This window comes from Abramis brama, assembly GCF_963993115.1.
Source record: "Abramis brama genome assembly, chromosome: 12".
NCBI lineage: Eukaryota > Metazoa > Chordata > Actinopteri > Cypriniformes > Leuciscidae > Abramis > Abramis brama.
The window spans coordinates 23,419,396-23,433,205 of NC_139974.1; positions in this window are offsets into that span (position 1 = coordinate 23,419,396).

Consider the following 13,810-nt stretch of genomic DNA (forward strand, 5'->3'; position numbering starts at 1 on the left):
ACATGTGGCTGTTAAAAGAGTAGCATGATGGTTTTTCATGCAATGCCGCCTGAGGGCTCTAAGGTCATGCACATTCAACGGGGGTCTCCTGCCTTGCCCTACACAGACTGAGATTTCTCTGGATTCCATGCATCTTTTCACAATATTACGTGTGGCAGATATTGAAAGACATAAATTCTTTGCATTTCAAATGCATGTGATTTTTGAATTGTTTGACAAAGTGGTGAGCCATGACCCATATTTGCTTGCAAAGACTGAGAAGCTCCTTTTTCACCCAAACATGATACCGTCACCTATTACCAATTCCTGTTTCAAAAGAGTTGGATAATCTAACCTTTATAATCTTTTCACTTTTATTTGTCCTCTGTTCCAACTTTTTTTGTAGTGTGTTGCAGCCATCAATATCACAATTTGTTTATATTTACAAAATATAATTATGTTGGTTAGTGAAAACACTGGAAAACTTGTCTATGTACTTTTGTCAGTTAAAAAAAGGTTCAAGAGAATTAACAAATCACAGATTTTCTGGAAATGGGGTTGTATAATGAAAAAGAAGAGTTTTCTCTAACTGGTATGATTAATCAAGCTCTACATAGCACAAACAAAACAAGCCCTACAATGTAATAAAATAACATGTATTATAAAGACACTTTTTTGCATCTAATAGATTACACCCGTTTTGTAAAAGGTGTTTTTAATGCATGTTTTGAGTTGAGTTGTCATAGCATTTACATCGTTCTGACAAGCAAGCATCACCAGCGTGTGGCATTTTGAATGCTGTGAATCATTTTGCGAAGCAATGGTTTCAATTGATTCAAAGTTTCGAAAAGCTTTGTTTTTCTCATCACAAACAGCAAATAACAAAAAACAAATAAACAATACCAGACAATGATTTGACTTAATTCAACACAAGGTAGTTATAAACAAAGCTAGACAAAATGAGAGCTATTGCTGTGTTCACGTCATGTCATAATTACCGTAGTCTTGAAATCATAAATATGTAGATTCCACATTCGACCGCTCCAAATACGTCGCTCGCCCACCATCTTGGAATGGTCAACGTGTCTTCACTCAATGTATGATGCCACAACATAGCACAGTTTCTGGTTGTGAAACCACAAAGATTTAAATTCTCAAAGAAAATGGATAACCTTTCACAGGTGAGAATGTGTTGGTTTGTGTTTTTATATGTATCAATTCAATATTACAGGTTTTTATATAGTAACTTTTTAATGTTGTGTTAGCCGACACCTTTGTCGTGTTGTATTGTGTTAGTTTAGCAAAATCATCTGCTGAAGTCTATTGCAGATTTAAATATCCATACATGCGTCTAACTACGATTGCAGACACACAGTGAACTTGCTCTCGAATGTTCACGGACCAGCTTTGACCGTTCCAATATGGCGAATGTCTTATGTATAGCGGTTCATAGAAACAACCGCTAATGAGGAATCGATCATGTGTGTGTATGTATATATATATATATATATATATATATATATATATATAGTTCATTATATTCATCAGCTCATTATCACATGGGTTAATGAGCTGATGAGTTGAATCAGGTGTGTTTGATTATGGAGACAAAGAAAACATGCAGTGTTGGGGGTCCTTCAGGAGCAGGGTTGAAGAACACTGCTCTGTTGTATTTGGTGTGTGTGAACCTTCTGCCTGTTCTGTACCAGTTTAAGTTGCAAGTAATATTGTTGTAAGTAAAAGTTTGTATTGGAACTTTAATTCTCCTTCGTCTTCTTCTGCCTGCACCGCACCCTGACAGTGTGACATTCTATTCAGAGCTGTTCACGTCCTTGGACTGGGAATAATGTGTTTCTATGGCAACACTGCCTAACTGAATCTGCAGTGGTCATGTGGTACAGGTAGGAGCTCTCTGAAAAATCTCCCATCTTACAAGATGTGAACGCTTTTTACAAGATTAAATCTCGTAATTGCAACAGGGCGTGAAAGCGCCATATATATATATATATATATATATATATATATATATATATATATATACATACACACACACACACACACACACACACACAAAAAGGACTAATGACTAACAAGAAACACCTGAATGTAATCAAGACAATGAACCAATAAGAAGACAGAACTGATAGCCACATGGGGCACTTTCAAGTTCAAAATGATGCGCAGCGTTTTGCTACGGTTTCCGGGTTGAACGTCATGTTTCCTGATATGATGACACATGAACCAGAGGAACCACATGGTAAGATCACTTGTGGGAACTTGACATTGACAGGAGACACATGACTAATTTCAAAATAAAAGTCATGAAAATTTGAACGTGAAACAAAACCCAAAACAGATATGGCTGAAGTCTTCAGTGTCATATGATCCTTCAGATATAATCTAACTTGCTGATTTGTTCCTCAAGAATCATTTCAGTTTTTTTTCTGTTTAATATTTTGTAGAAACCATTATTCATTTTTTTTTCCAGGATTCTTTGATAAATAGAAAGTTTTTAGAAATAGAAATTTAGAAACAATAGAAAGTGAACAATTGCAATACTTTTAATAGTGACCATTAGTATTTAAGCAACCCAGACTCGCCTGAAACTATCTAACATTTCTTGTGGCCATGATTCTGTTTGAGGCCATGAACAGGAGGAGTGAATCTATGGTCACTGGACATTCAGCTGTTCCTCTTTTTGTTTTGTCAGATTTCTATAGTTCAGTGTACATTCTATACAGCTCAGTTAAAAAAAAAAAAAAAAAAAAAACCATATATAATTTTGATACAAAGCTGTCAAAGATATATTTTTTTTTTAGTTCATAACATTGTGTCTAAATAAAATAGTTTCACAAGAACTTCAAGTCATCAGACTCGCGTATCAAACGTTGCAAATTCATCATCTGAGTTAAATCTGAAATATCAGATGTTTATATTTGTATGGAAACAACAAATGGGTTCCTCTTGTTTCTTTAGAATTGCCTGCAGAACAGGCTCTGTAATATTTTAAATTTTGTGTTACACCATAGCCACCATCCTCTTCACTTCATTTCCCAACACTCTCCTCGGTTCCCACCTGCACATCATTCCCAATCAGTCACACCTGCACCTCATCATCACCATCATCACCACCACTATAAAGACACACTCCTCACCGCAGTTCCTTGTCCGAACTTGATTGTTGTTTATTTGTGTGATGTGGACTCATCTCCCTGCCTCCTGCCTCCTGCGTCTTCACCAAGATCTTCCTTTGGACTCTCTGCATATGTCTGTACTGCCGGCTCCGTCCTGGGCTCCCGAGCTGCTGGCTCCACCCTGGTCTCCCGAACTGCCGGCTCCGCCCTGGTCTCCCGAGCGGCCGGCTCCGTTCTGGTCCCCTGAGCTGCCGGCTCCGCCCTGGTCTCCCGAGCGGCCGGCTTCGCCATGGTCCCCTGAGCTGCCGGCTCCGTTCTGGTCCCCTGAGCTGCCGGCTCCGCCCTGGTCTCCCGAGCGGCCGGCTTCGCCATGGTCCCCTGAGCTGCCGGCTCCGTTCTGGTCCCCTGAGCTGCCGGTACCGCCCAGGCACCCTGAACTGCCGGATCCACCATCGTCTCCTGAACCGCCGGCTCTGCTTGGAGGCTTCCAGCTCCGTGAAAGCCACGCCCTTATCAGCCTCCAGGGTATACACCAAATCAAAATCATACCTTTGCAACTTCATCATTAGTCTCTGTGTCATCTCAGTCAGATTCTTCTTCACTATTGCAATCAATGGACAATGATCTGTTTCTGCCATGAAAGTAGGAAGACCATACACATAGCTATGAAACCTTTCCATCCCAAAAACTAATCCCAAACATTCTTTTTCAATTTGTGCATATCTGCACTCAGAATCAGTCAAGGACCTACTCGCATATGCTACTGGCTTCCAAATCTTATCAGGGCCGGCCCGAGGCATAAGCGAACTAAGCGGCTGCTTGGGGCCCCCTCGCCACTAGGGGGCCCCCAATTGAGTTTTTTGTATTTATTTTTTTACATATTAATTAATTTAAACAAGTGACATAAATGAATGAATGGATGAATAATTTAATACAAGAAAATTCTGATTTCATGATCAATATACCTGCCTACAACTGCTGCTGTGTCTGCCAGTGTTTGAGTCATGCGCATAACCTCGCGTGCATAGACAATTCGTGCGCAGTCACGGTAATGTTAAGACATGTCACAAAAAATGTATTTTGATCACGGATTTATCCTTTAAATTTAATGATATTCAGAACAGAACAAGAATAAAAAATAGCTATAAACAAGCCAAAATGAAATAATTTAAAGCGAAAGTGAAAGTAAGCGGCGTTGGGCTCACGTATCTCTCTCATTAGAATCAAAATGTTTCAACATTCGCGATGGATTTGGATGGTAAACTATTCTTTATTATAGGCTTCTTTGTACTTCACTCACGTTCGAATATCGACGGAAAAAATCATCCTTTTCACATGCGCAAAAATGTGCTTGGAAACATCACAGTGGAACAGTGCTTACGCTGAATGGTACGAATTGTAGGCTACTACTGACTATTTAAACAGAGCAGTGTAATTTTTATATGTTAGGTTGACTATTTTATTATTATATTTTATTACGGCTATAATGAACAGGCTGCGATGTCAAGATCGCAATGCTGGAATATGTTGTGTGTGTATGTGAGGCGCGGGCGCGATCAAACAGTGGAAACATACTCCGTCATGTTCATACAAGACAACATTCAAACTGCAAAGTGTTGCAAAACGTTGGAGAATATTTTGCAAATAATTTATTTAATATGTTTTGTGACAGTTTGTTTTCAGAAGTTTCAAAGAGTTAGTAAAAGAGTAAAGAAAAAGTTAAAACTTTTTTAAGTAGGCTATCTATTTTGTATTAATACATAACCTCATTGTATTAATTTATAATGTAACATTATAGCATGACATTTGTGTCAATAACCGTCAAGCACAGGTGGCTCCGCGTGGTGGGAGGGGGCCCCCAAATCAAATTCTGCTTAGGGCCCCCAAAAGGCTCGGGCCGGCACTGAATCTTATCATCAATAGCATCAGTTGCAATAGAACTGCACCAAGGCAATTTTGTGATGCATCAGTGGACACTTTAGTTTTCTTTGTGGGATCAAAGAATTGCAGTACGGGTGTGGATGTCAACTGCTGCCACTCAGTCTCATGTTTGTCTGTCCACTCAAAGCCTGATGTCTTTTGTAAGAGTTGCCGTATGTGTGATGTTCTTGCAGAAAGATTTGGAATGAACTTTCCTATGTAATTCACCATGCCCATTACTTGTTGTACACCTTTTTTGTCAGTGGGACTTTTCATTTCTAGAACGGCATTGATCTTCTCGCTGTATTGCTTGATTTGATAGCTTATCTCCAAGAAACACAAGTTATTGCACACCAAACTGACATTTGTTTTTGTTGAGTTTCAATCCACTTAATATGATTTTCTGCAACACTTCGGTCAGTCTTCTATTGTGCTCTTGCAGTGAAGATCCCCAAATAATGATGTCATCAATATATACTCTGACTCCTTCAAGCCCTTCGATGATATTCTCCATCGCTCTATGAAATATTTCTGATGCAGAGACCATTCCAAAAGGTAGTCTGAGGAAAGAATATCTACGTCGTCGTCGTCGTCCAGATGTATTTGCCAAAATCCTTGTAAAGCATCAAGCTTTGTGAAATACCTGGCACCTGACATTTTACTCATTATTTCTTGTTTTGGTATCTGATAGTGTTCACGCTTTATGTTGTCATTTAGATCTTTTGGATCCATGCACACTCTTAACTCTCCATTATTTTTCTAAACACACACCATTGAATTCATCCAGTCTGTTGGCTCTTCAACTCTTTTGATTACCCCAAGTATGATCATTTTGTCTAGCTCTTTTTTTCAGACGATCTTTGAGAGGTGCAGGAACTTGACGAGCAGAATACACTACAGGGTGCGCATTTTCCTTCAACTGGATATTGTAAACATAAGGTAAAACACCAAACCCTTTGAAGACGTCTGTAAAGCTTTCCACTATGTCATCCACAGAATTACTTGTACTCATCACTGAGTAGTCTTGGTTGATGTAATATACCCTTTTGACAAGATTCAAGTTTTCACATGCTTTGTCACCTAGCAGAGATTCTAGCCCTTCAGCCACAACAGAGAACAGCTGGTGGACTTTCTCTTTCACTGTTCCTTTCAGTTTACATATGCCAAGAGAGTTAATGATTTGTCCATTATAGTCTTTGAGAAGTATCGACTTTTTCCTTACTTTTGTTTTTTCTTTCATCCTTTTTATGTCGGACATGCTGATTAGATTTGCTAATGGATCCAGCGTTCCATTAATCTTTAGCTGTGCTGTCCATTTGTCACTTCTGTCAGCATCCTCTTGATTTTGTACATGCACTGTTGACTTTTTCGACTTTCACTTGTTTTTTTCAGATTCCTGTGTTTCTTGACAATTTACCATGCCGACGAAGAACGTATTGCTGAAGTTAGTTTCCTCTATCATCTTGACAGATCTCTTTTTTTTGTCTATTTTTTTCCTTTGGAGAAACATTGTTTTGCTAAATATTTTTTACCATTATACTTCACACATTGTTTTCCGAAAGCTGGACATTGTTTAGGTTGATGTTCTGTACCACAACGTTTGCAATTGTACACATCATCCTTCTGTTTTACAGCTTTGGACATGTATCGCTTTCCTTTGAACGACACTGCACTGATCATTGCATCTGAGCTCGTAGACACGCTTTTTGGCATAATTTCACCAAATGTTTTCACATGCAGCTGAGCAAGTTCACTGGCTTGACAAATTTTGATTGCTTCATGCAACGTGAGCTCTGTTTCTCTCAGTAAGCGTTGTCTGACTTTCACATAATTTATGCCAAACACAATCTGATCTCTTTTCATCGAGTCATTCAGCTGATCAAAATTGCATGTCTTCGCTTTGAGCCTCAGGTCAGTCAGGAAGTTATCAAATGTTTCATGTGGTTGTTGCACACGTGAATAAAATATATATCTCTCATACGTTTCATTCTTCTTCGGTGAGCAGTGAGCAGTAAATTTGTTTAGCACATCTTCAAGCTAGTTTTTATCCTCAGACAAAGGTATTATACACTTCAGTAGCCTGTGGGCCAGCAATCGTCAGCAATAAAGCAACCTAACATGCTTCTGGCTTCGTGTCCATCCTGATGGCTGCCATGTATAGCTCAAATTGTTGCCTGAAACTGCACCAGTTGCAATCAACATTTCCCGTGAGCTTCAAATTCTCCGGTGGTCTCAAAGTATCCATCTTGTCGCTTTCACAACAGGTAATCTTTGGATGATTTCACTCCTGGTACCATGTTTTGTTTAATACTTTCTTAAAGCTGCAGTCTGTCACTTTTTTGGGGGTTAAAAATTATCCAAAATAATTTGTTGAGCAAGTATAACCAATCTGCTTGCCTTAGCTCGATTCAAATGGTAAGCTTGTAATAATGTTTTTAATTCCAGTGGTACTGGTGGATTTCCACGGGAAATTCGAGCATGTCTTTGCATCATTACATCACATCTGTACACATAAAGAAGGTGTCTCGGCTAGTAGGCTATGAGTGTGAGGATGTTGGAGGTGGAGATTTATAGCCTTTTCTCACAGCACTTCATATAAACTTATCAGTGTGATGGGGGATCCAGAAAGGTTCAAACAACAATCACCAGTGACAACTGGAGATTCACCCATTGTAAAATGCAATGACTTCGGACTTCGGAGTGGCTACAGAAAAAAAGAGACTGCAACCGGGCCCATGCGAAAACAAGGATAAATATCTGAAGGGCATTAAATGTAGTCACACAATGCTGATGTTGTTAACATTAACAATTTGAGAATAAAGTATAATTGACACGGTTTGACGTGATATCATAAGAGATCGTTAGATTTAATCAGCGCGATGTACTGCAATGCTTTTTTTCCCTTAGTTGGTCAGAACAAAAGTGGATGTTACTTATTGTTCAGATGACATTTTCCGGTGAAAATTATTATGTTTGTCATACTTCCAAAAAGTAGAATCTGTGATTCCGAATTTCAGTATCCACACGGGCGCGGTGACTGACTGCCACACATTCTTCTCAAAACATTGGATTCATCCGTGCTGTGCCGTGCCGAGGTAGTCTGTAGCTATCACCAGACCAAGCTCAATCTTTTAAGAATGAACATTAGTCTGGGGAGTCTGCTCTGTATTTTCACTGCACAAGAGGCGTGATCAACAGGCATAGTTCAAATGACTCAGCTCAAGTCTGAGCTGCTGGGCGAAATCAAATCGCCGGCAGATTGGGCTGGGTTTACCCAGTCTAGTGCCGAGGCACAACCCACGTAAAGTTGATAATTCCACGAATAACTGCAATTGCAGATTTCGAACAGAGATGGCGACAAAGAGGAAAAACTACAGACTGCAGCTTTAATTAAACCATCTGCAGTGCAGTAACAACAGGGCTGCGTTCCAGTCCACTTTTAGACACGCACTTGCAAACTTCCCCTCGGGGGAATCCCTGCCGCCATTTTGAAGTGCTTCACTTCATGAAGTGGACAAGGGAAGTTTATATGGACAGACCCTCATTCCCTCGATTTTGACCGAGGGAGCGAATCTACTTCATATGTACACTTCAGGCACCTATATGTCCCACAATGTAGTACAATTGTGACGTCACCACAGATCTCGTCTAATCACCACCACAACAAACAACTCTATGATATATTGATTAAATATTTTTTTTAATTTAAAACACCCCAAACACACCTATATACATTTGGATGCTGCATTAAACAAATTTTTAAACCAAAACATTTTTTAAATAATAAATCAACTCCATAGCTGATTCCAAGTGATCAAGGGCTTAGGATGTTCCAGTTCAGCCCATTGCAGTTCCCGCCAGTAGTGGGCACTAGTGATGTTACATTTGACACTGAAGCTTCAAAGTGCATATCGAGTATGCAGCGCAATTTCTCATTAAGCTCTGTGCCATATTGTTTTCAGAGAAACACGTGATCAACGAAAAACGAAACCTCACTTTCTTTCTAGTCACATGAATGCTTCACTTTGTGTGTTGGAATGTTTGAACCCAGACCACTACTCTACAGGTTTTTGGAAGTTTAAGTCCATTTACTAACTTTTATTCTTTTTATTTTTTTTATATAAATACGCCTACAGCCTATATTACATGATCATATATTCTGACACATAAACAGCATAGATACCATAACATAATTAGACCAACATTTACTTGCATCAAGCAACTCTTTTGGTATTTTTATAATTAGTATTAATATAATTGTTATATTTAATTTTATTGCCACACTTTAATATGTGCATTATATTATCAGAAAACTGAATATTTAGCGTTGTCAGGCTTTTATTTGTGCTTAATGGATAAAACGGCGCTGCGCACTGCTCATAAACATGGCTGCTATAAATTTGACCTGCCACAAGATGGCGCTGTTTTTGACATTCTTTCTTGATGCTTCTAATCTTTTCCCGAAACATTCAGGGGAAAGCCTCAGTGCTTCATGAGGCTTCATTTGCCCATCCCTAGTGGGCACTCATGCAACATAAGCAATGATGTACATCTGAGTGAACGAGACGGAGGGAAGTTAGCAAGTGAAGGGCAAGACAATTTTGGACTGGAACGCAGCCCAAGTGTTTCTTTATTTCTACATGTGCCCAGTTTCTTCTGTACCATACAACACACATCACATAGCACACAGTGACCTCTAGTGGTTTTCTCAGGTAACAACATAATCTGTTATCATTACACCTACCACCACCACCAGGTTGGTCCCTGTTCATCTGTCTGTGGTAGGCTTTGCCCCTGCCTTCATCTTCAGGCAGGATCAGCCAAATCTGCATTCCCCAGGATTTGGACTAGGGACGGGGCCTACGCCAAATAACTTTTCTATACAACTAGGCATAAATCATTGTAGCTCACTACCATTTGTTAATACTTTATGAAATACATACCACGTAAACGCTCACCTGCCCTCTGAGTCTTTCTGGTAGAAGCCGTTTAACTCCGATATGCACGGAAGAGGCTCAGTGTTCAAAGTGAATGTTGGGATTAGAAGGATCTAGTCTTGAGTCTGGGTCTTAAAGGGGCTGGCAATGAAGTCCAACTCTGGCTGGTATAGACCTGCCTGTTGGCTACATAGGAAGAATCTTAAAATCATATTTATAAATCGCCTTTCATTCACATTGGGGCAAGTTCACCTAACAGTTGCCACTTCAGTGTACATTATTTCACTGTCATTCTTCTCAAAAACACCTCTTTTCTATGTGAATGAGGTTCGTTAGAGAATGTTATAGAATAGATTCAGAAAACATGCTGTTTACTCGTCATTTACAATAGTTGCATGGTTTCGTTGCCATGACCACACAAGATAAAAATAAATGCACTGCAATTACCATGCCATGCAAGTATTGCAGCCTTTAAGTCCTTCTGGGAAGTTTCTACTTATGAGCTTAGAAATCATTATTGTGTGATATGCGTTTGGTCTGAATAATATGGACGTGATGACCAATTTCATATTTCTTTCTCTCTTTTTTATTTTCCAACAAAAAACAGAAAGCCTTTCAGCGCAACTACAAACATGAAAAGCAAAAGACGTGCATTAGATGAGTAATCAATGCTTTATATCACTTGTTATGCGAAAGAAAAGTGTAGGCTCCTGAGCTTCCCACCAGTAATTTTTGGTGCCGTTCAAGCGCTCATCTCGTAAATACCATCAATCTGACCTGACTTAGCTTAATTGCTTCACGAAGAACTAAGATTTAAGAAGGAAAGATTTCACCTAGAGAGGCATATATGCCTTAAAGTCCTGAGCGTCCTCAGAGTGCAACTTCAGTTGTCTCAGGGCGTTTAGATCTTGCGGCTGTGATGACAAGTGGCTCAAACAGGCCGTCAGCACCAGAAACAGCAGCCGCCCATCAAAGATACAAGAGCTGACAGCCCTGATTTAGCAGTCGCCGTATCACTGAGAGAGAGACGGAGACATGCCGATTACAGCAGTCTACTCAACTTATATCTGCTCTTCATTAAAGCAGATGCACCCACACATAGTTCAGATTTTCATAATCACACTCGCAGAAAGATGATACCCACTTACAAAGAGGATTACTACATATTTAGTGCATTCCTCTCTCTCAACGGTTCCAGTGGAGCTCAAGTGCCCCCTAGTGACCATTATGTCTTCAATCAAATGAGCATATTAAAATCAATATTGGAATTGGCTTTTTCCCTGATTCCCCTTCATCAGCTCATTAGAAGAAACTCGAGGATCGGAAATATATTTGTCAGATGAGCAAGTTATCCAAATGTGCAGTGTTGGACCAGGACCAAGGTTCAGAAACATTGATCTACATTTGATGCTCAATTATTATTGCTCAATTAATGGTTATTATCAATGTTGAAAACGGTTTGTGCTGTTTAATATTTTTGTGGAAACTGATACTTTTTTTTCAGGATTATTTGATGAATAGAAAGTTCAAAAGAACAGCATTTATTTGAAATATAATCTTTTTTTTTTTCTTTTTTTTATTATACACATCTTTACTGTCACTTTTGATCAGTTTAATATATCCTTGTTGAATAAAATAAAATCTTATTTACTCCACATTTTGGATGGTACAGTATCATGGTTTCCAAAACTATTGTTTTCAACATTGATAAAAGAAAAATGTTTCTTGAGCATCAAGATTGAGCATCAGCATTTTTTTTGTATACATATTTATTTCTCTTCACAAGCTGTAACATTTATGTGTTTTCTCACATGAGATTAGGTCGAATATATATATATATAGTTGCTGGTTTGTAGGTGTCAGTGTAGTATCATATTATACTGGTCTATTTACTTTATTAGTGTATTCATAAGAGAAGATCTATTCAGTTACCCCTGTGATTGGCTGGATGACCTGTCAATCACAGTCACAGCAATATCAATCAACCCGAAAGGGCTGGACTGATTTCAGTCTCTGACTGATAAGTGCCATGTGTAATGTCAAAATAAGCGCCATGAAGGTACCACGAATGGTCCACACGACTTCTCTTCATATGATTATAGTGTTAGGAACATACTGTAACCAAATTTAAATTACAAAACTAAACAATCTTCCCCTCCTCCACAGCAGCACTCAAATATGCCACATGAACACGTTTCATGGAAGGTTTGGTGTTGATGCTAAACCACGTGTTGTAACCATGGAGTTTTGAAATCTACAGCGTATTATTTGTTAAATTATACAATAGTGTTGACTGTTCTGGCAATAAACATTTTACCTAGCAATGATTCACTGGGAGGCACATACTGAATCAACAAAACTGCAGCAGTGCAGCTGGAGGCAAAGCCCGCAGATTCAGCCCTCACTCTCACAGCGTTTCTGGTTCCCACCTGGCTGCACCATGGAGATTTTCTGGAGGCGCCTCTGCTCAAAAACGGAAGAATTAAAATTAGCATAATTTTAACAGCAAAAGACTGTAAAATGCTATGGTAAAGACATGTTATTTGTGTTCAGAAGGCTACTGCTCTTTTACTCACAGTGAAAACCGTAAAAATCCAACGGGACATGTATTTTTACAATAAAATATGAATAACTTTACAATTCTTGGAAGTGAAAAAGAACAAGTTGTTCGATTTTGGTGTATTTGGCCGAGCAGTCGTTTGGGTGGCTCGCCAATGTATTAGATTTCTCCAATACATAAAATAAGTAAGCTTGACCAGAGTTCTTGTGGGGAGAAGAATTTATTGAAGGTTTGTAGTGTAGCAGTCCTTCAGCAGCGATGTTAGCATGTCGCCCTTCAACAATCTTAACCCAATGTTCTGTCTGTGTGACTGAACTTTATACATGAAGACAAAAGGGCTACAAACAAAGGAAAACTGTTAGGAACTCCCACAGGAGATCGATCTAACTTGCCAATCCACTCTGAGCAATGCTGATTCTTTTTATTCATTCACACCAATCAGTTTCTATGGGCCATACATCTGAATGGGCCATTCATCTGTATGGGCCATTTGGCACACACCTTTGCAGACACAGACAGAGTGGATTACATCTGATACACAGTCACAATGTAAATTAATCTGATGACTGAAAATACAAAGTCATTATAATTTAGTGGGGGGAAAAATGTAAATTGACATTTCTGAAATTTTTTGCTTCACATTTGATGGTTTTTCATTGAAATAACTGTTTCTTCTTAGTTATCTAGATTATAGTTGTTACATGTTGTTAAATTAATGATCATTGCATTATTTTAGTATCGTATTTGCTACCATGATGGTGTTTTGTGTTTGTGCTTATGATACTGTGAGCACATTTATTGATTTTTACCTCAGTCTGTGGAAAAGCTAGTGATAAGCTTTGATTCATCATGTGGTTTTCTCTTTGACAATTCTATTTTTTAGTGGTTGTCAGTGTATTATAAAGGTACAAAACAGATTTTAGTACTTTAGTAGACTGGTATATTAACATTATATCAGTTAATGAAATACACTTTTTACTGTAAATATAAGTTCTGGCAACTGCTGTTTTTATTGTACAATTCACCAGAAAGAAAAATACTTTTTAATTTTATTATGCTTCTTTCTGTTTTGGAGTGCAAGACCGAAATTCATGATAAGACGGAACACAATAGCTCTCACAAAAAAACAGACAGCACCATGAAACAAAACAATAAACTCAAAAGCCGTGTGCAAAACAAACCCAACAGAACAGAGTAAAAGTTACACATACCAAACTAACTTAAATTATTTGATAAAAAATAAAGTAACATTCAAATTTTAAATATTACAATTTGAAATA